Source organism: Pezoporus wallicus, unplaced genomic scaffold (assembly GCF_028554395.1).
Source record: "Pezoporus wallicus isolate ANWC-B61680 ecotype Strahan unplaced genomic scaffold, APGP_CSIRO_Pwel_v1 contig_6897, whole genome shotgun sequence".
NCBI lineage: Eukaryota > Metazoa > Chordata > Aves > Psittaciformes > Psittacidae > Pezoporus > Pezoporus wallicus.
In genome coordinates this window covers 2,236,214-2,262,544 of record NW_026636510.1, presented here as the reverse complement: position 1 = coordinate 2,262,544, position 26,331 = coordinate 2,236,214, and the positions used below count along the sequence as shown (strand labels likewise).

Here is a 26,331-nt window from a genome sequence, read left to right as displayed (position 1 = left end):
TAATTTAAAATCCACTAACACACAAGAAGTTGAGGTGATTCTTTTCAGTCAATCTTACTAGAATTTATCAGTGAGCTTCACTAGCTGTCATGCTTCTCATACATTTGTCTTTGTAAAGTTCCTCTGACTTCACTGGCTTTGACACATTTAACAACTGCTAATACTAAAAGAAACTCCCACCCTGTAATTTCTATTGAAAGACACTGCAAGCCTTAGCACCCCCCCATTTGTACACAAATAAATATCACAGTCACCTGCAACACCGTCCTTAATGACTTTTGCATTTATTTGTACTGATAACTTTTATCCCTTGTACACATCAGAGACATAAAAAAGCTAAGTGTGCCAAGATGTGTTAGTTTATAAAGGCAATCAGAGAATAAATATTACTGCTTAATTTTGCCTTCATAATATATTCTGACTTGAAAACTATATTAGGTGTCAAATCACCTTACCCTAAAGGGATTAGAATATGAAAAGTGATGAAGGGAAAAAAAAATGGCTATTTTTATGGAGGAGTTTGATAATAGAAGAGATTATAGAGCATGGTGCTGAGCACAAAAAACATTTATAGTCCTGTTTGTCAACTGAAAATGAACAAACTGTTTTGAACTAAGAACAGCCTGATTATTGTCTCCAAGTTGATACAAAATCAAATACAGGTATCTCATCAGAGGTATGACAAAGCAACTTACTCTTCTGTTCATTACAAGGTGGCTGTGCACTGCCTTATTTTGGCTAGAGGAAGACAGAAATACAATATCACAAATTTTGGGATCTGCTGAAAGGTGGAAACACCAACAATAACAACACTTTGTCTTCAAAGACTTGCTAAAATTAAGGGCTAGATTTTCAAAGCAGCTTGGCATCAAGAGCACCTTTAGACTTCTCTGGCAAATGGAGAACTGAGAACATGAAATAAAATGTCTTTCATTTTCAGCCAACCCCTATAAACAGCTAGCCGTCATCACACCTTTCCTACAGGTTAGAAAACAGGCATGATGCAGACAAGTGATTTTATGCGAAGGAATTTGAAGATTGCAAATGGTCACATAAACCTGTTTTGTAGCAGTGTAACCTAGTATCAAAAGTCTCTATCTTTTGTGATTAAAGCCTGGCATTTCAAGCAGACTCACAAGAGCAAGTCCCCAGCATGAGATCCAAATGTGTATCTGTATATTTGGCTCATGAGACAGCACAGCTAGTATACAACAATATTCATAGACCTTCATGAATGATACATAACACAAAGTAGTTACTGAATTAGTAAGCATAATTTTATCTAATTGGCATATTTTTATTATTTATGTGTGTTATGGTAGCCAATTAAACCTCCAGTTGTGCCAGGTTGAAGACAAGCATATAGCCATAAAGATCAATTAAATGCATTTAGACATTGCGCATGAGTGCATTGGACAACCCCACGGAGACTGCCCAAGCTATGAGAGGAGAAGCAGCACCCGAGTTCTCCCATCCCTATGAATGCAGCAGTGGACTTTGGAGGGGTACTGAGGAGAGCCCTGCACAGAGGGCAACCTACCGGGAAAATGAGCTTGACAGGTCTGAAGTCCATAAGCATCACACCATATCAGGACATCTGGCCAGTGCCCAGTCAGGACTGAGCTCCTTGCTGCAGCCAGAGCCTTCCCACAGGCACTTCTCGCTCTGCTTATTGTCCCTCCTGAGCAAGACTGCAAATCAACTGCAGTCTGACAGGTCTACCTTTCACAGAAGAAATTGAATCCCAAACATATATACATCTGCTATGTTAGTTTTGTACCTAGATACGTACGTATTTTTGCAATGTCTCAGAGGGACAGGGCAACAATTAGCTGGACATGTTTGAGATACCACTGCACTATCCTGCTGGCCTTTCCATTTTCCTTATACGCAAAGATACGTACTCTACCAAACCAGTAATGTGCAGCAAGAGAAAACATTCCAGCTCCAGGTAACATAGTGTATACTGTTACAAAAGCAGTAATCTTTGGCCACCTTTGCTCTTGCAGGCTGTTGGCCATCCTGCAGAGTCAAGTGCATTGATCCAACGCTGGGTATAGCCCAGGAGCGGTGCTGAGAAATGAGCAGGCATTATGCCTTGTACAGGGAAGCCTGCACAGACCTGGGCAACTAAACACACACACACACACATTCCCTCTGGCTGCTTCACATTCCTAGAGGGGTTATTCTTATTTCTAAACTATTTGGTGTAAGCAGCAAAGAGGGATGAAAGACTGGGACAGCAGCAGCTGCAAATGAATTGCCCTATCACAGGTACTGAATGATAACTTTGCAGCCATCTGAGGCAGACTGAGCAATCACTAGTATCCTGGAGTGGAGAGACGTAGAGCAGTAGTGGCCTGGCCAGGAAAGTAAAAGCTGGAAGAGTAATTGGTGACCATACTCTTTTCTAGCTCTTTCTCTCTGACTGCATTTTTTCAGGGGAGTGGATATGGTGGGGATAGGGATGTATATTTATAGCATCACAGGAACCAGACCATCAGCTCTTCTTTCAAAGAACTTGTTGCCTGCCATTAAATAGTGCTAGTATCATAAATCCAGAAGAACAACATTTTCATTCATAAGATTTCTTAGTATATACAGACACAAATCTTCCCTTTCTGAAGCAGTATCTGCATTTCAGATTCTCAGGCATACATTTCCTGGGATAGTGGGGCTTTTTTTCTATTCCTTCTTATGTGTTATCTTATATTTCTGGCTTTCATATGCACATGACTAGGAAACATTCACTTATCCAGATTTCCTTTTGCTCTCTAACTCATCTTTTTCATCTATAACTTATTTTATTTCCAGACATGAAAAAGCAGATACAAATTATATCTGACAGCATCTCCCCAGCTCCTGAGATTTCAGATGTGTCTTGCTCTGTGGTACCTCTTTTGCCAAATCTGCGTGAATAGAACAGAACATATGTCACAAAAGCAGCATTTTATCATAAATTAACCCTGATTTCTTCATTCAAATTCTAGTGATATCATCCAATTACTTCACTTTTGGCTAATTTCTGATTGTCTTTACTATCCATCCTCACAATTGAAGAATCAAACAAACAGGCTATTATGTGCAAAAAGTAGTTTTTAACATAAGACGGCAAAACATAAAAACAAATGCTGAAACCAATAAATTTCAGCAAATGCAAAGCTACAGCTGTCATCTGTATCATCAAGAGTAGCAACAGCATTACAGCTAAAAATGAAAATTCTCAAATTCAATCAATCTTACAAGATTGTACAGTACTTACTGTACCAACCCATAGCAAGAGCCGATCCCTCTTGGGGTCAATGTTTCAGCTGAAAAGGTGTGGGAAGAAGGATGACATTTTCTTATTTGAAAGCAGATGAGCAGAGGCACAGAAGAATGACCTGTATTGTCCAAAACCACACAGGCAGCCTAAAACTAAGTTAAGTCAGTCTCGCAAATCCCCGCACAATGACTAAACCCCAAGTAATGTTTCCTACTCCCACATTCATAGAATTGCACCCATTTTTGCCTTATCCCCTCAGGTCAGTGCACCTGTGGGGGCTGCCTCCTCAGAAAGACAAATGCTCTGTCTAGACACAGTCCTGTCTTCAAAGCCAGCCAGCAACATTCTTCCTGAGAAAATACAAGAAATTCCTTAATTGGTAAATGCAGGATAATCTGTGCCAATGAAGGTCTTATACTGACAGAGATTAACTTTAAGCCTTGAAACATGATTCTTTTTATGGCTGCTCCAAAATTTAATTTATTTGTGCTAAATATTATTAAATGAAGCATTCACATTACCCATCGACACATCCACTCCATCTCAGGAATCACACTCCCTCACCCAACTCTTCGGTTACCTATTTAATTAGCACATTTTTTTGTGATGGACATTTGAGGATTATGAGAGCCACAGGCTTTTCAGTTGATGAGTACTACCAGGTTAATGAAGGAGGAGAATAGAGAGGAGCACAGCGTATTTTTAACTCAGTCCCAGTATTCACAAGTGAGATTTTAGATCAAGGTAAATAATGCTGAAATGCTGCCAGACTTCTTTCTCTGGATTTCTGAATGGTTTCCCTTCGCTGTTGCCATGCCAAGTTTCAAATTTGCTTTGTGCCAAACTTCATACAAACAAATTTGCAGAGAATTCATTTCAAAGTCTGACTTACACTAATATGTCTGAGCATTAGTGCTATGTCTGCTCTTTCTGTGATCGCTTAAATGAGGAACAATAAAGCCAGATTTATTTTTATCTCATCACAGCTAAGCCCTAGATTTTGCGTAAACAGATACCAAATGCACCTAAAACTCTTAAATATCTTTTTTTCAAGCGCACAAAGCAAACGTAGGAGGGAAGGGAAACTTCATTGTCTCTTTACAGGAACACTTTAAACTCCCTGTTCAAGGTTTGTTTTCCTATTACAGCTCCCAGAAACTCACATAATGCTCCAGCTGAGATCAGCAGAATCAGGCTGCTGAAGGAAATCTGTGACAAGAAACCCATGTGGAAAACCCATTATTTTTATATGTATATTTCCAAAGTTATTTTCAAATATAAATAAATTATAATATCATATTGGAACTAAAGCATTTCTTTTCCCTTGAGTATCCAAAGATATTAAGATGCCCAAAGCACTTCTAGTGCTGAGAACTGGAAGAAGACATGTGCAAAGGGCCACAAGCAGCAGGAGCAGCTCCTTGGCTTCAGATCAGGTCATCCTGCTTCCCACCAGGGCCATCACCTCCTGGGGAGAGGTGAAGACTGGCCAGAAAGCTGCAGCTAATTAGAGGTAATTAACATGGTTAGAAATCCATCCCGGCAGCTATTAGAGAGACACTCAAGGAAAAGGCAGGAGAAGATGAATCCAGACTGTTTTTCACTTCGGGTGGCTACTCGGCAAAAAATGTCAGTGGGAGAGTCGCCTCCCCTTCCTCTCTCATGTGCTGAGGAAAAATATCGGTGCAAGTTATCCGCCATCTGCACGCACCACCTACCTGTCTCTACCACTCCCTCTCTAGCTACCTTCAAATATCACAGATCATCCTTTGCCCTCTCTGCTCCCTCCCCATGGTCTCATTAGAAGGAGTCTTCCTTCACCCGAAGCCCACACTGCTATGGCACTCACTAGACAAGAGAGAAGGGTGAATATGCTTTGGTTTAGGTACCTCATTAGAGGCATACCTTGAAGGGACCAGATGTAAATTAAAAATGGCCTTTGACACTGTCTGCTTCTGATGAACTAATGAAAAGGGTTATAAGGCACGGCCCAAGCCAGGATTGGTGTGTTTCAGGGCCATCCTCTCCAATGGAAAGCAAGCACTGCTCCTGGCCAGGTTTCACAGGCTTCAGAAAGTGCACTGCTTCCCAAGCCTCCCCTTTCCCACTCCCCACCATAAAACAAAGCTCTGTGTCATTTACCCAAATGGCAGCTGCAGCTCATTTGGAGGTAGCCCAATTTTTCAGATTTGCACTTGCATTCATGGACATTTAGCCTTTTTATAAACACATAATGAGTCCGGTTCAACTGGGGATAAGCCAGGGCTGCTTCTTGTAGCAAAGCTCCCATTGCAATGAATTCATGCATGGCCTGAAAGCATGCAGCCTGGGCAGAGGGGATCCAAAAACAGTAACTCAGTTTTTACTACCCAACAAGATACACAGAACTCCCAGAAAGTTGCTTTTTTTTGTTGTTTGCAACAAAAAAGACAGTACAGTCCTTTTTCTCCCAGACAGCAACCTGACCCTGCCCCTTCAAGCCCCTGCTATGCAGCCCTTTAAAAACAACAAACCATCCAAGCAAATACTCAGAAAAGCCCCAGGCAGCCTTTTCCAGCTTTTCCTTCACTGTTGGGCATCCAGGCAGGACAATCCTGTTGCCAGTTATGGCTGGCTGAACTTTCCCCTACCACAGAGCCAGGATCCACATCATTGAGCTGGCCCATTTGTGATGTAGCCCAGGTGAGAAGCAATAAGTGCACTATACTAATCACTTCCACACTAACTAGCTCTATGTGATTTTGCCATAGGAACTCCTCTGCAGTCCAGCAGATAATGACTTTTGGGTAATGCAAGCCATACACCTCCTGCTGGGCACTCACTGGTCAACATTCTGACAGAACCAGCGCAGTCTTCTGCCAGCTGTTACTTTGCCTCACTCAGCTGTAATTCACTTTTGCATGCATTTTCCTGCACTGTCCTGTCATAAAGAGACACAGGTAAAGAGCATTATCACCTAGGTAAAATTATCCTTCTCTGCTTCAGTCCCATTTTCCCTCATTACATCTTTCCCTTGACCACAGTGAACAGCTGATCTTTTGCAGCACCTGCTCTGTAAAGTTGTGTAGACATTTACAGTGCCACTCAAGATAAGTTAAGGCTTTTAATCTTTCAGAACAATTTGCCTCACCAGCTGTTAGCTATCAGAGTCTGCTCCAGCTGACTAAGACCCTCCGGTATCTGTGTCTAAAATGCATAGTGCACTTAAAACCTGTTCAGTTCTCATTAGTTCTCTCTAGGTAGCAGTGGACTATGCAAATATTTGCAGCCCCTCACCCAAAACCGTGCTGTAGAGGACTTTATCTGAAGTTGCAGGGAGGGTGTAAAACCACAAGAGCACAAGAAGCCCACAGGGGAAGCAAGCCTAAGAATAAACCAAAAAAAAGAGAAAAACAACCAACCCAACCAACCCCAACCTCCCCATGCCTCATCCCCCCATCCCCACATAAAAGGGAAAAAAAAAAAAAAAAAAAAAAGAGAGAAAAAGAGAAAACCAAACCAACAAAACCCACAGCCATCTTCTGGGCAGTGCTGTGGCAGCGCACTGCCGCATGCTGATACAGACGTTAGGTCTGGGCAGTTAAATCCTTTCTCCCTCCTTTGGGCAGGAAACCTTTCATGGTCAGACACCAACATGGGATTTTAGGCTGTCCACCTAATAATAGTTATGAATACAGAATAACCAGAAAATGGAGGGTTGAGAGCATGAAAACATCACTTCAGAATTCAGTGGGAGAAAAAGTATAAACCACTCATTTTCAAGTACATGACCAGTCTCAATACAAAGTACATTTAAAGCAAAATTTTCTGGACTAGGGCAGAGAAAAGTCAGTTAATCCTTTTACTTGGAGCACATAGTTATTTCCTAGGATGTATTTTTCCTTGTTCCGTGCAAGTCCTTGTATCATGGGGGTCTTAATCTTCAGCACAATTAAGGATCTTTGGATTTTCATTTTCACAGTTACTTTGATCTCATCTTGCTGGGGGAAAAGCAGTTGCTAGCCTCACTTGTCCACAGTATTAGTTTTTCCGTTGTCTTTACAGAAGCTATCAATCTACTGACTGGCTTTTGTCATGATTTAAAAACCTCATCCCAGTAAGGTTGTTATCTTTCAGCCATATTTCACAGATATCATGAAACTGGTTTATACTGACATCTTACTTAGCATCCGGCTAACAAGACAATTGCAGGGAGATATTGCCAGAGATATAAGGCCATTATAAAATAAAGAAAGAGCTTTAAAGCTTAACAGGTTGTTTTCTGTAGAAGGGATCATAATGAAGCTCCTGTGCACAAAATAGCCATTTGCTATACAAAGACTGAAGCGGAAAAAGTGCCCCTTAATGTATAAAATAAATCCTAGAGAGTGGCTGAACAACAGCTCAATTCTAAGCTGAAGTTTTTCATGGCTTCTTGAATTATCTAATTTGCCAGAAGTGAGTGACTGCTTCTGGGAGTGTAAGGGTGCTAATATTGCATTCTGGAGTGATTAAGGTTTATCATTTAAATCTTTATAAGAGTGTTTTTAAAATGCATATTACTTTACTTTCTTGATAAACTATGATAGCTCCTTAGGAGCCATTAATACAAATTAGGGTGCACACCATACATAGTAGAAAGCCTCATGAAAAGTAGTTCTTCCACATGCAGGGTAATCAGCTTTTAAATTATATTAACTACTGCAGCTGTGATGTTTTCCCCCAAGTTTCAGGGATCAGATCACTTTTATAAAAATATTTTCTTACTGAATTTTGTTTCCTCAGATAAAAGCTCAGTTTTATGTTGTGCAAGCAGGAGGTGAAAAGCTGGGGACTGGCAAACTGCAGGCAGGGGAAGACAAAAGCCTTTCATTTGTACCAGTTAAAAATCCCCAGATACCTTTCAGAAATAATTTCTATAATCTAAAAAATACGTTGCTATGCACATGCAGAGCAAAGTTTCTTGCTTGTTGCTCTTACCTCCAGGTCCTTATTTTCAGTGTCTTTTTTAACATACTGCAGCTACCTTTACCCTGCACAGCAAGCTCACTGGGGCAAATTTGTTTTCTATAAGCACAGTGGGCTTAGCTCTTTATTTCCTGTGCCACAGAACTACTGCAAACATCATCACCACCTGGAAAACCCTACCCTGGTGCATATTAAATAAACTAAAAGAAAGAAAAGTTATACTGACTTCAATTAGAGTCAGGTCAAATCACAGCATTTCACCTTGGGCTCCATCGAGCTCATTCAAGGCAAAATCAGGTCTTGAGCCAGGCACACTCTGACAGACAAAATCAGGGGACCTGGAAATAAGGTGGTTGCTGGGACAATGGTGTAAACATTAGATCAGGTATAATTACAGATGTGTTCTTCTAAAGAAGATCTTTGGCTAAAAATAGTGGCTGTGGAAAACCTGAGTGAAAGCTCCCGGATCTGTCTCATACTGGATAAAGCAACCTTGTAATCACTGCAAGTGACACATGATCTTCTCAGACCAGTTATTACAGGTCAAGGGAGGATGGCTTCATATGCATATTGTAACAGATAGAAAGACTGAATAAAACCCACCTTTGTACAGGGAAAAGACCTGATGATGGATTCTGTTTTGCTTTTCTAATGGAAGGATCCCAAACCTCTCCATGCTGTGTCCTTGCAGCAAAATTCCCCACGCTCCAGTGCTCCCACGTCAATCACAGAAAGGCAATCTCCTCTTGTGGCTGGATACAGGGTAATGTCACTTTGCAGACCTTTCCAGGTGCTTGTAAAATATGGCTGGGATCAAAATGGCCATGAGGAGTGGACAGGAGGAGAACACGGAGGGCAGCTGTGCGCACTTAGAGAGTAGAAGAGCTGTAAGCTGCTGTAGCATTCATCTATCCTATATGGTCAGCTAAATTAATTTGGGGGTTCTATAAAACCAGGGGGAAAATTCTTTCTCTCTGGCAGATGATACTTTCCGATCACCAGTTACGATTTTTTTCTAGCTTTTATAGTGTCATAACTTGCTACCAATTATGCATTTGAAAACCACATGCTGGAAAAAAGCTGCTAGCTTTCTATACCACATTTTTGCTCACTAGAAGATTGCAACAGGCAGCAACGCACAACACCAAGGAGGGCTTGTTTATGTGTTAAACCTGCAGGTATCCATCTACAAAGTTCTTTATTCATCAGTGATATATCCTTCTGCTGCTACTTGTGCTATTGAGCACATCCTACACACACACATCTTCTTGACAGACTAAGACAGGTAGGATTTGGAGAGAAATGCTCTTGTACAAAATAACCTCAAGCCAACTCCCTGCATCATATCCAGTTTCCATCATTTTTGAGGCCCATCTCCATCATTATCACATTCTGACTGAAAGCTTTGTGGTTTCAGACTTTGGCAAGACCTGTTGAAAGCAACAAAATTGAAATGTGTTAAAGCCTTTTTCAATGGCTCCTTTGTCTCACATGATCCATGATGAAATTTCTGAAGGAGTGTTTTCCTTCCCTGCAGCTCTTCCCTCTCATTTTTTTCCTATAATGAACCTACTTGCCTTAAGTACAAACTTTTACCTTTTCACACCCTTTGCACGGAAGAAGTTTAGTTTTACTATGGCAACCATGCGTCAAAGGTAGGATCCTTTCAGACTTCTGTTTCTCTCTCTCTCCTTTGAGCAAAGACTGAAATATATGTGGCAGAGAGGCTTGTAAAATCCAGTTTCTACAGATGTCGGTCTGAACTGTTTCTTTATTTATGAGGAGCATCGGACAGAGCAGGCAGATGCTGTGTCAGATTAGCTGTGCTTGTCTCACAGGTGCAGGGCAGACGGCTTTGGATGTGCTCCAGGCACCCGGGCACCAAATAGAAAGGCTGTCAGAATAATGTTGCACTTTTATTATATGAAAAGCAGTGTGAAGCACCGGGTTCCTCACTGCTTCTTGCGCGGAGAGGAGCGGCACTATGAAAGATTATAGTACAACTGGGAGGTATAGAGAAGGTGATAATTTATATGATAATATCTGATAACGGTGTATAGTGTATTCATTTGCATAAATACTGAGACACTCTCAGAGTTTATCACTTTCTGCACAGTTTTAGTCTCTACACAATTACACAGGAAGGCCTTCAGTTGCCAGGGCATGTTGTTGTGGTTTTTTTTCTTGTTAAGCTCAGCAAGCATTTGAGCAGTATTTCATTAACCCAGGTCTAGGAGGTGGTTTTGGCATAGGATGTTCCTGTTGCTGCCATATCCAGTGCCTCCAGTCATTGGCTTCGTGCCTGGTTTGATGCGAAGCATCAGCAGGGCTGTGCGAGACAGACAGTTGTAGGCAAACAGATTGGGGTGCTATAAAATTAACACCCAAGTGTCAGGAAGAGCGCGAAAGCTAAAAATACTCACTGTGTGCCTACAGCCAAATTTGGAACTTGCATTAAAGAGGCTTTTTCTGTCTTTCCTCACCCTAGCTCCAGGGCACCTTCTTCCAGAGCTTTATTTCCAGAAGCGCACTTAGCCACTGCCCTGACTGCTTCGGGGTGGCCATTGGTGCCCCTTTTCACAGCCCTCTCAGAGGTGGCAGCTGAGCAGCACAGCTCCAAAGCTGTTGGCAAGTGCAAGCAAGAGTGCCAATAGTCACTTTTGTAGCACTTTCCCACCTTGCTTTCTAGAACTCCCCAGGCAGATCAACAAGAGACTAAAAACACTCAAGTCCTACTCTCTTGGAAAACTGGGAGAGCTGAAGAGAGCATCAGACAGAGAATTACCCTGCCAAATGTCTAAGATGATAACCATTTAATGTATCTGCAATTCTGCTAGAGAAACTCACAACCATGTGTAATGGGCTGTGATCTCCCAAGAACATTTTCTTCAAAGTGTTTGCAAAGTGGATTTTGTAACTATGGAGGGGCAGAGACAGGTACATCTTAGCTGTATTGTGCTGTTACTGCGCTCAACCACAGCAGAGAGTGAAATACAAATTCAAGCTACAGATCTGCAGAAACAACAGGCAGAAGCTAAATGTCATGCAGAGGTATACTAAAAAAGCAACATTATAAGTAAGTATTTTGTTTCCTTTCCCTTCAGCACTGCTGTTCCTTTCATTTAAAATGAGGGAGGTGGAGTTAAATTTACAAGCAGCAAGGACGTAGGAAAAGTTGGTAATAGCCATGGGGTCAATCTATAGGGATTGATCCTGCCAGTGATTGAGCTGTCTTCCATTAAACGACTGATGGAAATTCCGAGTGCTCAATTTACCTTTCCAGTACAGGATTTTTTACCCAAACTTCTTCTCTGCCTACTCCAGGACCGTCAGAAAATCTGTCCATATCACTAAAGACTTCATTTCCCTGATTACTGTAGCAATCCAACACATTGATCAAGTACAGGCAAAAATTCTTTGAGCAGTCAGGGTGACCACAGCATCTCATAGGGATCTTTGATGAAGGCAAAGAGGTTTCCTCTCAGTATGAGAGCTCCCAGAAATTATCTGAAGACACTATAAAATTCTCCTGGCAGTCTCACTGGACCTGCTAGTCACGACAGTGCCCAGAAGCCTGCATTGATTTTCCTGCGTGGGGAAGCTTTATTTCCAGAAGTGCACACACAGATTCAGGTTGCTGCAACAGTCCCTGATGAGACATTTTTGTGAGGACAAAACGCTGCCACTAAATATCACAACCAGCTCTCCACCTCCAACCCCTCCAGTATGTCTTCCCATCCCCAGAAAGTCTGGTTGGATCAATCCACCTCAGGTGTTTCAACCCCTCTGACCCATCACCAATCAATTAACTAGTCAAGAGGTTTCCTCTCAGGCTAAATATTGAAAGTTCAGCAATTATTATTTTAAACAAAACACTAAAACAGATCTCCTATAGCCTGTTAAAACTTCCCTGAGGTTTCAAAGGACCTTGACAAAAGCTGAAAGGCCCTTGTTAAAAACTGTCACCCACCAACGTTGTAGTTAACCAGTTTCAAAGCAGCCTGTCCCCCAGCAGCAGCTGCACCAAATGACATCCCGCGTGATCCTCTGCACCCACACGTGCAGGGGATCACAGCCCCAACCAGGACCAGGACTCTAACATAACACTAACAGACCCCTAACATAACATGAGTTTTAAACCACACAATTACTCCCTGGTACCAAGGGGTACAACATTAAGGAGGAAAGCAGGCTGAGGTCACTGTGTTTTGACCAAGGACATGCATCTCCTGCTGCGGAAATCAGGCAGGGTGGTATTCAGAGGCTTTTTTTTTTGTCACAATCAGTGCAGGGAAATCATGGAAATCAGATCACAGATAGATAAGCAACGAGGAAAAACCCTTGAAAAATAGGGACAAAGTATCTCTCTGATAAAACAATCACCAAGATTAGCACTGGGTAGCTCCAGCCTCAACAGCCTCACCTGAAATATGACTGAAGTCTGGTGTGCGAGGCAGTCAGCCAGGAAGGGGAAACTATTTCAGCTCAGGGTTATTTCTATTTTTAACACTTCTATGTTTATTTCTGCATTTCAAACAAAATGCAGGGAAGTCAACTATCTGTGCACTAGGTGAAACTGCAGATGAAAGACAGACTTTTCTTCAGTGGGAAAAGTCAATGATAACCAGGGCAAGTAAAGCCACCCTTCTATCCACCTGGTAAATTCCTCTCCTGGCAATTCTGGGACAAATCATCAACAGATTATGATCCCTAGATGTTGATTACGGAGCCTATGTTTCATCTGATGATTTTTAGGTCAACTCTTAGACATTCACATCAGAAAAAGAGTTCTTAACAAAATGTAGCAATTTTTCCACCCAGTTCTTTTAGCAATCTTACCCCTGACCAGGAAATAGCTGGCAAATAAAGCAGCTACCCTCTTATCCTTGGGAGATGGTTCATCCAGACACATTATGTTGTAGCAAGTAGTTAGCAATAATGAATAATTAATAAATGATGTATTTGTGTTCTCAATACCCCAAGGTTTCTGGGCACCTTCACAGAAAATAATTAAAACAATAGATTACAAATAAGATTACAAGTCCCTGGGCAAGTGGATATACATAAAGCCACAGCAACGCAAAAACAAAGAGGATGTGAATGTGATGTAGAAGCTAAAAAGTTCTTGTGCTTTGCTGTACAGACTGCACAGCTTCTGATCATGTACCACACACCACCCTAGGATCTGAAGAAGCCAAAACCAAAGGCAAATACCAGCCCTAGAAACAATATTCACAAGCCTTACTATCATGAAAACATCTTAATGCTAAAGGATGATAGCTAAGGAGGGAAAACACAGGTTTGCAGGCTATACAGATGCCTAAGACCATGAGTGAAACCAGTGTGAGATGCAGGTACCTCCTGGCCATGTCTCCTGTGAGGGCCTCTTCTAGCCAAACTTCCAGCGATTCAAATGGCTTGGAGAGCAAAGAGCAATTCCTGAACATTTCTAGTACTGTGCCTCTTACATAGAGCTGCCCATGTATTACAATTGCCAAGAGCTGGGCCAGACACCATCATTAGCATAAAGAGGCAGGTTGCATCTTTTATCTTTGTATCTGATTATCTTTGGGATAATCAGAGCCTTTCCCAAGCACAGCCCTAATTGGGAGTTAAAGTAAGCAGCCTCCTCTCCTTCTGTATACAGACAAACTATTTTCAGACATCCTTCATACCTACTTGAATAAAATGATCACCTCAGCAAAACACAGTGGGCTAAAAGCAATTTTTTCTAAGCTTCCTGGTGGAGTCACAAGGAAAGGTTTCCAGCTTCCATTTGAGAAGCCACCTGAATTACATTTAAATAAAAGAATTCACCAGTTTGAACAGTTATGAGCAAAATGCAGAATGACTCTGGGGTTGTTAAGTCTCAGGGAGCAGAAGGGAAAAGTGGCTGTTTGCAACCTGGATCACCTCTGTTTTTTCCATGCAGATGCTCAAAGAAACTTCTTCCCAGATTTTAATTTCTCTCTCAATGGTGCAACATGAAGGTTCCTGGAGGCTTAAAACCTAATATTTAATAGCTCTAGTTATGAGCACTGGGAAGCTTTCCCCACCACAGAGAAAGAGCATATCTGTCACATATGCCCATATATCCAGCCTATAGAGTTACCATTTGCCACATTATGCTTTCAGTTGTACAGCACGGTTTGGCAGTGCTACAACTTCACTGCATCCTAAGCAAGAACAAAAATCTCCCACTGACTTAAACTCAGTGATCTACCTGAAAACAAACCCCATACCTCTAAAGGCAACTCAGCTTGCCATCCAGGTGATGGTATGTGGTAAAGAAAGTGGCAAAACCTGCATGCCTAGGAGCAGAGGAAGGGAAAGCTTCCATCAGCAGTGCTCACAGTTGGTTCAGCTTCACTCAGTTGGGAAATTTCACCTTGATTTTTATTGTTTATCTCATTACATTCCCTATTACATCTGTAATTGTCTCAGAAAAGCTCATCATTAAGTTTATCTTTTCTGAACTCATCCCCAGGGCTCAATGCAGTGATGAAGAAAGTGTGAACATCCTTATGCATTAACGTAAAACTTACCAACATCAATGCTTCCCCACCTCCTTGGGCAATGACGCTTTTAGAGAGGGGAGGAAGCTGAAAGTAAGACTTGGGTGAACATATTCAAACTTTTGCATAGGTGTAGCTGCTTATCGTTATGCCATTATGCAAGAGAGGGGGTGAGCCAATGGCTGAGGAAAGGTTGCCTCTTTTCCACACTTTCAGCTGCTGAAGTCCCTTTGGTGACAGGTCAGGATCAGCCAGTGCTAACCCCCAAGCACTGGTGCTAGTGGAAACCTCGGCAAGAGAGGCTCTGCAGAGGCACAGGACCACCCCTGAGGCCGTTGGCTGCCTGCAGGAACAGTACCAGGCCATCTACATCAATTGGACAGCACCAGCGTCCCAACACCACCTGTCATAAGGATAAGTTTGCAGCCGGCCTCAGCTCACACCAGGCTGGATGGAGGATGCCGAGTCCTGGCCACAGCTCACTAAGGTTGAGGATTTAGGTACAAAGTGTAGTTCTAGAAAAGTTACCATGCCCTTACACTTACCAAAATGTAAGTTTGAGGTCCAATAAAGCACATGCTGTTGAGCTTAGAGGTTCTCCTTCTTCATACTTGAATGCTGAAATGATTTTTAAATTTATGGGGTTTGTCTGTTTGCCTGGAGAACTGTGATTAGTATGTGTTATCACACAGAAAGTGTGTAAACAATTACTGCTCCAGAGCTGTTCAACTAGGCTGCTTCCTATGAGGTTCTTCTTGGCGAGTTTTTTTGTATTGTTGTGAAGATTTTTGGGTTTGTTTTTGTTATTGTTGCTTTGATTGGGTTTTCTTGGGGTTTGGTTTGTTTGGGGTTTTGGGGGGGGTTTATTTTGTTGTTTGTTTTTCTTTTTAACAGTAGATTAAAGGGTTGTTTCTGTAGGAAATTGACATCTTAAAAATATTGAAAATGAAATGTCCCGAATCAGAGGCTAGGAATGTCTTATTTCAAGCACTAGCTACTCAATGATGAATTAATAACGGTATCTCAAATATATCTTCCATCAATATGCTTATTCAGATTCCATCAGCATTTAATTAGCATAAATTATTTGACATGAGGAGAATTCAGGCAGTCATCAGAAAGAACACTTCTCTTATAAGCTACTGAAGTTCTTGTGGTTTCTGCAAGGCAGCAATTCCTCCACCAACCCACACCCCCAGCCCCCCCCCCCCAAAAAAAAAAAATTCATCACAAATTAAATATTTTCACAGTAAATTTAGAGCTTAGTTTTCCCTGATTTTCTGAGGATAGGATATTGGATCTTTGGGTTTGGTTCAGGTTATCTTCTAAGTTTTATGCCAAGCAATAGCAGTTATACAAACGAAATAACAGCAATATCTAGCTGCAGAAGGACCTTCAGCAGTCCCTGTAATACTACAGTACTACAGTGAGGTGATGTACCAGTAAATCACATAAACCATTTCTCATTTAAGCATCTTAATTCAAGAGAAAATGTTTATGACTATGCTAAAGAGCCTGAGTTTGGGTTGGTGTTTTTTTTTGGGGGGGGGGGTTAAAGTCTCATAGCAGTTCAAAAGGTCTTACTGCTCTGCCTTCAAAAGGGTGCAAAGAAATGCAGACTGAATTCACGGATGGGAAAGTTAGACAGTAGAAATGTCAGCCAAATGACCAGAATGAAGAGAACGGAAAAAGCAGCTGGAGTTCCCCATTGGGATGAACAGCATCAAAATGCTCTTTTGCAAAAAAGAAGGGAACCAAGCAAGAGGGAAAGACAAGGACATGCAGGCTCCTAACAGCAGAAACAGAGATCACTTTTTCTGTGTGCCTTTCTGAAACTGAGAGAGAGAGATGCCTGCTTTAACCTGCAACAAAGAACTAAAAGCCAGATGAGTGAAACCAACGTTATTTGTATTAAGTATCACATTAAAAGCATATTATACTATTGGTTTTGTGTCACGTTTTTATCTAAATGTATTCTTTTGTCCTGAAGTTTTGTTCAGTGAAAAAGTTGATTCTAAATCTTTGATGCAGTTATTCTTTAAACTAGAACAAGGATTGCTAAGAAGTGTCCCGATCCCCAGCCTATTGCTCCAGGGAGGTCAGGAAGGGCAGTGCACCAGCACCGATACTGCTGTGCAGGCTAGAGCAGCAGAGCTGCATGTACGTCTGGAACTAGCTTCTTCCAGAGGCTACCAACAGCTGCAAAAGCTTTCTGATCTGTAGTAAAGAGCAGATCCTAGCCCCAAAGGTCTTAGGCAGTTTGTAATAAGAGGCTGACTCTCCTTTGCTTCATAGGAAGAAGAAAGAACAGCTATAAAAATAAATGGAATTAATGTATACTGCAAGTGATGGGGAAAAGATGAGCCCTGCATTCAGTTACACTGTTCCAGCCCATATGATCCACTGTAAATTAGTTAATATAAAGCTCACTATCCAATAGCCCTCCCTGCTATTGTTACAAATTGCAGTATAGCAACACCACTAAGCACCACGCAATCCTGCAGCAAGCAGCTGTTTGTTCTCCAAAGAGTTCACAAGAGACCAAATAAGCAAAAGAGAAATAATAATAGCACAAAGTGCCCAAGCTTAGGAAGCAAGTCAGTAACTGAGGCTGGAATACAACCTATGTCCTCCTTGTCCTTGCTGCATGCAGTGGACTCCACTAGCCTTTTGGTTGGCTAGTTTCTTTTGATGCAAGATGCTGTGCTAAGACTCCAGTATTAATAGCTGTAGTTTCCCCAGGTATCATACAGGTCTGTAAAGGCTGACAAATAAAACAGCATGTATGGAATAGTGCCTTGAACAGGGCAGGTCTTTCATAAACTGACAGATAATGGTTGTCATCATAGAAAGAGCAAAGATCACCCACAAAAACAGTATTATGCACACCTGTTTCCAAAGCACACAACATTCATGTCCACAGCCAAGTAATTGTGAATATTTGTGCAGCCCATCTTAAACCTTGGTCAGAGAACAAGTCTCATTTGGGGTTTTCCCATTAAAGCAAATCACTTACCAATGTGTTTGAGCCTCAGAGCCTGGAATGGGGAACTGTGGGACCATCATTTTCATATCTCCATTCACTTCCACCCCATCTTTTTTCAGAACTGAATGGCTCAAGAACGGTTTTTCAAAAGCAAGTAATAGTGGCACTCAATCATTCCCACCCTCAAAATACTATTAAAAGTGGGAAGACGAAACAATCATCCCTCCTTCATGCACAGTGCAACACATTCAAACTACATTATGTGACCTACACATCTTTGGGTAGACATTCACACCACAAAATGTTGCCAGGAGCAGCTCCCAGCAGCGGAAGTAAAGCACAGACAGGAGTTTGGGCACCACCAAGTCTCTGGAATTTTTACAGCAGGGACTGATATTTTCAGAAAGGAAATGAACTGTCCAAGTCTATGTGAATTGGGCTCCTAACCTCTTAGGGTTTTTTGGTTGGTTAGCTTTCTTTGTTTTTTGTTTTTTTTTTCTGGTTGGTTTGGTTTGAGGGGATGGGGGGGGTGGGGGTGGTAGGGTTTTTGGTTGTTATTTTTTGGGTTTTGGGAGGTTTTTTTGTGTTTGTTTTAAACATCCAGGCCAGAATTAGTAACAAAAGCATTTCCTTTTCATCCTCCCTTGGCTTTTACATTTTTCATTACACAAGTACGAAACAATATTGCACTGAGACAAGCAGTCAGAGCTAAACTGAAACACCACTTCTGCCATAATTCCTCTCTTTCGGTTTCTTGTTTCCCCCTCTCATGACATTCTCAAAAGGCTTATTAATAACAACTGGGAAGACAGATCTTTTCCATCTCTTAACTATCTAATGGGTAAGCTTTCCCTGGAATTTATTACTGAGATTTCTTCCCCAGATGCCATCCCTCCATGCCTCACTCCTCAAGAGCAGTGGTACTTCCAGAAATTAAGTTAGCTCCACTTACTGTGCTATATCCGCCATTCTCGACAAACCACCCTTCATTGCCTTAATGTTCTCATTATGTTTGATACATTGCATCACTGTTCACTTATTATAGCATTTTAACTTGGGTTCCGATTATACATCACCAGTGGAGCTCACTGGGATAAAGGGCAATGAATGCTTTAATTGCCTGATAAATTATTAAGGACACTCCTTTAATTGGGTAATGTGGTGTTTACATCTTTGAAGCAAATACTTACGGAATTTGCATGGGTGCAGATTTTTGCTAAACACACAGCTACCAGCCACTGTTTCCCCTTGAGACTAATAGTTTCATCAGGCTATTAAAATAAACACCACACAGGATGGATTGTACCAGCTGGAACAAAGAGGCAAGTTTCCATCAAAGTCAAAGGACGTACATTGACTTACATCAGCTGAGGGACTGGTCTTCCTCCTCCAATGGATTTCACTCAGAGCAATGTGAAATAGCAGGAGACCTACATTTTACACTGCTTTAGCTAACCTAGTTCATTTGAACTGAAATGGGTCACAGTGTACCTACACAAGAAGTTCAGGAGCAAACCCAGCTTCAGAAGGAGCACAGGGAAAATGCAGCTGGGGAGAGCAAGTGCGTATTGCATTAAACAAAGCTCGGCATTACAGAAACCTAGTCTTCTGGCCGCATTTGCAATGAAGGTCAAAAATAAAACATCCCCTGGAAGGGCACAGTTTAAGAACCACTTGCAGCTTATAGGGGAAAAGTGGGGGTCTACAGCTGAGAGGGAGAAGCACACTCGTCCTTGAGAACTTGCTGCTCCCAGATTTCTGTTCATCTCTGTATTTTGAAACTGGGATTTCTTCAAGTTTTGCAACACCCTTTTTTTCCCGAGCTGTGTGAATGTGAAAATATTTGTCGCATCCTGTCCAGCCATATGCTATACTTCTTGCTTATTAAAATAGAGAGAAGGGAGCAGATTGTCTAGGACGAAGATTTGTGTTGCTGAGAAGTATTCAAGAAATGGGCTTTTCAACATTTCAAAGGCGTTTCATATCTATTTGTTATCAGCTTTTGGTAACACAGCGTGCCTGAGCTCAGACTCTGCATACAAAATACCACTGAAATGAATCGTACTTTATCTCACTCTGACTTGATTCCTGCACGCTGAGCTCTTCACAGGTTCAAGGTAAAGAGTGACTAAGCCGACAGAGTCACTCTTGTTTCTGAAACTATGTAGTGGTTCCACTTACAGCTGGTTTTGGAGCAGTCTCCCTGTGATTCCTGGCAGTCCATCCTGGAGCCATCGGGGCTACGTGACAAGTAGTGGGCAGGAGTATGCAAAGAGCTATTTGGGGAGGTGAAGATAGGGAAAACAAGACTGTATTAATGCCTAGTTTAGCAATTTGGGCACAGATACCCCCTTTTCACTAAAGGGGCTTGAACTTGCAGAGAGACACAGTGGGGGTGTGGGTGTGATTGCACCCAAGTAAGATTAGCTGGAAGATGGGCACCACCATCAGCAAGTAGATCTAATGGGGGATCCTCTCCCTCAGCCCTCTGGTATATCCTGTGACTTCCTTCTCTCCCCAGAAATATTTTTCACCAGAATTGCCACCAGGGCCACCTGGCTTTCACTTTATTTAAGGCTCCACTCTCATTCCTCTATGGCCAGAGGACCACAAAACAATCAAGTTAAAAAATGTATATACACACACACATATATGCATATGTATCTATAACACACTCCTAAGAAAAGAGGACGCTTTGATGTCTTCTTTACCTGTCAAGAGGCTACTGTGTTTTGTTGGGGTCAGGATTCAGCCCCATGTCATGCCATACAACCCTGTTGCATAGCAATAGCTTGGTTTGGCCGCAGTTTCCTGCAACACTTGCATGAGAACACAGTTAAGCCTTACAGAAAAAGAGCTCTCTGCCTTTTCAAGGGCTGCTGAAGAAAATACAGTCACAAACCTACTGCTTACTGTCAGTAAGCCTCAATAACAAAGTCAAATTAAGTGAAATCCCAGCTGATGCTTCCTTACAAATGCTGAGGTTGAACCAGTGCATCCAGAAAAATACCTAATCCAATGTTCACACTTTAAGAAAATCAATCCCTGCAAACATGCATCCAAATTAAAACAAGTGTAGGTGGAGAAATTCCTCAGGTTAATGCTTCCAAACAGATCAATGTGCAAAATCCTGTGAATTGATTTCCTGGAGCTCCAGCTCCACATTAGCTCCTCCTAATCTGCCATGGACCTATGAAACCAGGGAGTGAGGTTAGTATAGTTTCATGTTCCTCCTTCTCGTTTTCTTCTCCCTCCAGACTCTGGCCACTTGCTCACCCCCTCCAGGCAAGCCCAGTACAGCCTTCCCTCTCCCTGTTGCCTCTCCATCTCGTTCTCCACCACAGAGTAGTTGTCCTAGTCATTTGAGAGGTTTCTACCCCCGCTAACTACTTTCCTGCTGCAAAGGGCAGGGCTTACAGCAGAAGAAAAGGCACAGTAACATCTGGAGGCTGGGCATGAGCAAAGCCCAACACAGCTGTCAGGGGAGAGTCAGTGAAATCCAGATGTGCAGGAAAAATAAAATCTCCTTCCCCATCCAGTTGTGAAGCAGGCACTGCTTATTCACTCGTTTTAACGTTTCCCCTCTATCATGCTGCTTAAACGGGTGGCGGAAAGAGCACACCCAGCAGTGCCCTTGTTTTTATGGGATACATCCCACCTCCTTTCACTGACAATCTTTTAAACTGCATCCCAATAGGGTCCATTTGTCAGTCAAAACATCACTGTGTTGCTCAGTCAGTTACAACTGCAGGGCAGCTAAGCCCCTTTATACTGATGGTGCTGTTAATGAGTGCAAAGACACTCATTCAGTGACTCAATAACCATTAGAGTTACCTCAAGGTAAAGTTTACCTCCAACACCCATGCTATCAGAAGACAGTACAATCAGAGAGCAGAACAATGAAGAGAAATAAAACAGATTTAAATGCATGTTTTGGGGATGGTGGCAGTGGTGTTTTTTAAGTGCCTTCAGGGCCTTTAGCTACACACACGTTTGGCAGTGAAGCCCCACAGGGACCCTTGAACAGGGGAAGACTAGGTGCAGTGGGATTCCTGCTTGCAAAGCCTCCTGGAGGAGAGACATTTCATACCATCACCCTTCTCCTGTGCCAAGGACCTGAGAAAACGGTGTGGTTGTTAGTTTACCGCACGGGGGCCCAGGCACCAGCCTGATAGCTCACTGCCAAATTTGGCCTTTCCCCCAACAGCTCTTTGGAAACTTAATGGGTGCCACTTACCATTTCAGCTGCAAGATCTCTGCATTTTATCCTGCTTTTGGATGTCCATGTGCAACTGGGCTTTTGACTTGCTTGTGTTTTACACTGTCTAGGTCTGCTGTTCTCACTTTCATGTTAGCTTTACCACCGTCCTCTACAAATTGGTACTTTACAATACAAAATATAGCAGGCTCAAAGTGACTACCCTGTTCATCTGTAAAGAAAGTCCTATAAAGTGCAGTAACAGCCTGTAAGGCACTGCACCAACTCACTGGCTTAAAATCCTCAATGCTGGGATCAAATAGTCTTTAGGGTTATTCCCACAACAAAATTAATACAATCTCCAGTGGGGAGGGCAGCAGGACAAACTGCCAAGCAGAAAGACAGCCATGCAGTCAAACAGCCACTGCTGACCTGCCTGTTGGGCTCTGCTGCCTGTGCTTGAGCCTACAAGCACAGCAGCAGCTCACCAGCCTGGCTGTGCACAGCACTCATAAGGAGCACAACCTGCAAATAGGGAGCAAAGCTTCCTACCTCCTTGCACCACCATTCCTCATATCTGCATGCCTGTTGTTAGTGCTATAGGAGCAGGACTACTATGGTATATGACACAAAAATATATGCACAAGGCTTTAGAGGACTAGGGTTGTAATGATGCAAAGGTCTTGCTGGAAACATGAGGCTCACCAGGACGCAGGCTCGCTCTGAGGTGGGTACAGTGAAGAGGATGGTGGAGAAAAGGACTTGTCTTCCTGGAGAAACATTTCAAGTTTACCTTCAAGGGAAAAGATCCTATTGTGTTTTCCATACACCACCACAGCCCTGTTGGTAGCTTCTTCACCTGGCTGCAGACTCAGTGGTGTGTCACACAGCTGTAATGTGACATTAGAGAACAAAAAAGGGTGCACATAAATCCTTCTCCAAGTCATAAATGCTCCAGAATGCTATAGGCTGACAAAAATGCAGGCTGAAAACAATACAGAATTTAATTTGTAGTGTTCTACAAACTATTACAGACAGGCAGTGGCAAATAGCTTCCAATTTTGCCTCTACTTCAAGGCATTTCTTATCTGTCTTTGCCAAGATGACCATCTATCACATCTCTTTGCATGTGCCAGAAATAACAGGCATGTTGCATCTGATTATGTTGCTTTATCTCTACCAGTGTTTTAGGACACCTTCCCATTTCGGTTAAGCTAATCTGATAAGATTATTTCTGAGCAAATTGCCACAGCAGAGGGACTAAACTGCCTAGCAGAGGCCAAATCCAGTGTAATCAAATATGCTGCTTTTGTATTTCAGGCACTGATTTCAAAGGGTACAAGTGCACCATTTCTCTGATGTCAGAGGCAAAGCAAAATTCAAACTCAGAAAAGATTTAGAAGAGTCAGGTGCCCCATATTGTGCAAAAGGAGTACGGGAGCAGGTAGGAAAGCAATACCAAACCTTCTCCTAGCAGGAGCAAAGCTGGATCCAAATTTGATCATCTCTCCTCAAAAGCTGGAGCAGTTTAAACAGAACCTTTTTAGCTGTGGGTGACAGGACCTCACTCCCTCCTGAGCCCTGCAGCTCTGGCATGGGGGCTTGCAGCCAAGCTCCCGCTCTCTGCCTGCCCCTGAACAAGCAGCCTCCAGCCACAGCCACACAGGCACCAAGAAAATGACTGATTTCCACAAATACAACTCCTTTAATTTAGTATTAAGTTTCTCCACAACAGAGGCCTGGAGAGGGTAGATAAACACCCTTGGACCAAGGGATATGCAGAGCTGTTGCAGAGCAGGGAGAGACGCAACCTTGCAGTGTGCACTCAGGAGCATGCTCTCACACATGGCTAAATTGCTCCAGCTGAGTTATTTGTTGTGTCATGTTTCAGCAACAGAAGTGACAGCACTCTGGGAAACAACCTTTGATACTCATATTGGAACCATAAGCATCAGAGCACTGAGGCTCTACTTCTTCAACATCAAAGCTACTATGTCAGGAAGAGCAATGCAGTTGTGTGCTGAAACATAACACCCAAAAAAAACCCAGCACGGGATTCCCTGGTGCAAACTCTTCCTAAGGCCAACCCAGCTATGTGCTCTCCCATCTCAAGGTCCAGGTTGGACACTGCCAGAATCAGAACACACTTTAGGAGACCAGTGTTTCTGCTTGCTAAGCATCCAATATCTCTTGTAGAGATGAACAAATAATGAAGTTTCCAGTCTGATGGACAAAGAAGGTCAGAGATGAAAAATTTAATTGCAGTTGATGCAAAAAGGACATTTTTTTATTTAAATGATAAAATCCACTTTTCATTTCAAGTCTACTTTAAATATTTTAAAATCTAGTGCTTTTTTAAATTAAGTGATATTTTTAAACTGGAAAACTTAGACTCAAAACAGAGTCTAAGAGTTTAATTTTGAAAGTACAGAAACAGTATTTGGTGATCTGTAAAACAATAGAGTTTCAGAAGACCTCCTCCTAACTGCAGCCAAAATGAGTTTGATTTAAGCCATTTTTGAGAAAAGTTTGAGTACTTTGAAGCAGAAAAATTCTACTAAGCTTCATTGAGCCTTAATGCTGGAGATGTCGAATGGAGTTGTAGCTTGCAAAGACCTCCACATCCACCTGATCTGAGGCAGTTTTCACAAGGTAGCAAATCTATTTTTTCATGGACCAAGTGGGTAATTTTGCAGTAAATGATCCTTGATTGGTCAATTTACCTTTGACTACAACTCTTTTTTGTCATCCAGATGTATATCCTGAGAGAAAGATGCCTCCCCCCATGCTCATAGTTATAAACAACAAGAAAAAATGTGAAGGGGAATATCATCTTATCCATAATTCAGCCATTTCCCCTGAACAGCAGGATCCGTCAGCCTGCAGCTCCAGTCCCAGCACACACTAGGGCCATGCAAATACTTTGGTTGGGTAAGCCATGGAGGCAATTAGGCTAAACCACATAGTTAAGACCAGAGTTTGGGCATCCCGAGAGATTCTTCTACTTTCAAATTATTCAACTACAGCAATGGAGGCTTGTATCACTGATGGTTCCCAGATAATCATATTCATGGTTATCCAGGAATAATTTCAGCAATGAGTTGGCTCAGCAGCACAGCCTTCCTCCCTGTGATATGACAGTGGTCTGCTGGAGCAGGCACAGGCTGAGCTGCTCAGTGCTTTTAGGGGTCTCAGAGGGAGGTGGCGTACCCTGCAATGAGACTGCCAGAAGGGGCATTGAGTTTAGCATTCCAAATATCTGCAAGGAAGAGGAGCTACTGGACTGGCAGAGAAGAGCACTCAGGATGTGTTAAGTGACAACTTCTGCAGCCTCTTGCCCATCCTTCCCCTCCCTACAATTCTTCACAAAAAAAAACCCAACTTATATAGAAGGGTCAACAGCAGAAGTGTGTCATCTAGTCTGTCTACAGGGACTGGAAAATTGGTATGAATTATCCTTTCTAGTAATTACTTGATCCTACCTAATTCACAGTAGGTGATGTTGACCTCAATAGACCAAATCTAGGTTTCTTAGCCTACACCATGCCTTTACACTGTTTCCTAGCTTCCATTGCAGAGCTACTTTTCAGCTCTGTCACCTCCTGGCTCACCTCTACTCTGGCTCCACAGCATCTCCTCTGTGAGTCCTGCCAGCTGCACAAAGCAAACCTAAGCCATTCCACACCACTCAGTGAAGCGGGTGTTTCCTTCATACTGCCCCAAAATGTTGCAAATGCTCCAGAAAGGGCAAAGAAGTGTTCAAGATGTCTCCCATCCTGGAAGTCCAGGGAGATTTACATCCTCCTGCATGTACAATTTCAGAGAGATTCAGGGCTGTTTGACATACCAGCCCAAACTAGTGCCCCCACAAAAGAGTAAACTGCAGTGTAAAGGAGGTAGCACTGTGGATAATCCCAAGCAAGTTCTAAGGGATATCAGTACTATGACATATAAATTGATTTTTCAGACTGAGCTTAATGGCTGCTTGTCTCAAATAGCAAAATTAACATCCCATTAGGTTTGCTAAATAATTCATGGCAATACATTTGATGGAGTAGCAAGTTCCTACAGTGAATCATCAGTTTCACATTATTGCTCTGACAGTAACTGAGATTATGTCTTAAACGAAGGCATCTTTCATTGTTTCCACCATCCACACCCAGATTCTTCTAGGGCTTGAAGCCTCACCTTTCCTATTTCCCCAAGCTACATTTAAGGGATAAAAGGAATTGTTGCTGTGAAGATTTTAGTTTAAAGCAAATTTAACCGTACATATAAGCTTAAATTACTGTTGAATTTGTTTCCAGCAATGAAACATAATTTGAGCTCTGCAAATTTTTCGCATTGAAACAATGCAGAAACACTTTTTAGTCACAAAAATGAAATGAGAGTTAGCTGAAAAGCATTCTGGGGACCATGA

At 42.3% G+C, this 26,331-nt stretch overlaps 1 protein-coding gene and 1 long non-coding RNA gene across 3 annotated transcripts in view; one reads left to right on the top strand and one right to left on the bottom strand.

Moving 5' to 3' along the window:
• Nucleotides 1-26,331, top strand: part of LOC130594524 (calcium-activated potassium channel subunit beta-2) — a 99,748-nt gene that overhangs the window by 11,109 nt on the left and 62,308 nt on the right. The window lies entirely within an intron of this gene.
• LOC130594527 (uncharacterized) overlaps nucleotides 2,143-26,331 on the bottom strand; it is a 46,815-nt gene continuing 22,626 nt past the window's right edge. The window contains exons 2-4 of the long non-coding RNA XR_008971107.1: nucleotides 3,486-3,615; nucleotides 3,263-3,411; nucleotides 2,143-2,909 (exon numbers count right to left, since the gene is read on the bottom strand). This is a non-coding gene — a long non-coding RNA (uncharacterized LOC130594527). The remainder of the gene's footprint in view (nucleotides 2,910-3,262; nucleotides 3,412-3,485; nucleotides 3,616-26,331) is intronic.